Source organism: Nannospalax galili, unplaced genomic scaffold (genome assembly GCF_000622305.1).
Source record: "Nannospalax galili isolate Female #2095 unplaced genomic scaffold, S.galili_v1.0 scaffold63, whole genome shotgun sequence".
Classification (NCBI taxonomy): domain Eukaryota; kingdom Metazoa; phylum Chordata; class Mammalia; order Rodentia; family Spalacidae; genus Nannospalax; species Nannospalax galili.
The window spans coordinates 2037159-2038051 of NW_008355272.1; positions in this window are offsets into that span (position 1 = coordinate 2037159).

Here is an 893-nt window from a genome sequence, read left to right on the forward strand (position 1 = left end):
ACTATTGCCATAAAGCGTCTGCTATTGATTTACTGGGAGGAATTCATTCAACTGGTCACCAACTTATAGGAAGGTGTTACTGGGTTTCATTTTTATTTTGGAACTTCTCTCACAGTTAAATATAGTTTGAACCCAAGACCTCTGGTGTTTTCAACCCTTGAAACAGATACCGGCTAGAAAAGCTGGTCCTTTACCTTTTTTCTCTCCTCCTCCTCTCTCCTCACATTGATTTCCCTTTCACACAAAGCAAGTGCTTTGCCAATGCCAAAACTGCCTAAATGCAGAAACTCATTCAGCCAGAAATAAGAAATAGGATGTTTTCAAAATCGAACATCCACATCTCAATTTGTGAAAATGCACTGAGGTTTATGAAAAGACAATTTAATTCTGTTTTCGTTCCCCCTTTTGGCTTCAACTTGGATGTGATGGCTTTCCATCACATTAGTTTGAAGAGGCCCTCTGTTAATGCACTTAAGTCTTGACCTAGAGACCCCAGTGGGTGTATAATTCCCGGCTGAGCTGTGGATGGAGTATCACGTGGGGGAGGACTTGGCCTCAGCATACGTTAGGGACAAAGCTTGTGACACAAGACACTCTAGCTAGGGTAATTTTAGCTGCTCTCTTAAGTGGATAGCAGGTCTGTTTGGAAATCTGCTTCATTTCTCTCTGTTTTCTTCCTGAAAATCTCTCCTCTGCTCTCCTTCTCACTTTAAGTACAACATTACCTCCTGATTTTCTATTTTAAATATTCAGTGACAGACAACAGCTCACTCTCTCTTTCTCTCATACATACACACACCCACCCATCCACCCACCCCCCCCACACACACCAATTTAAAAAGTGAGCCCATGCCTGTCAAAATTCAGCAGAGTTGCCAAGTCAGAAAGGAGCT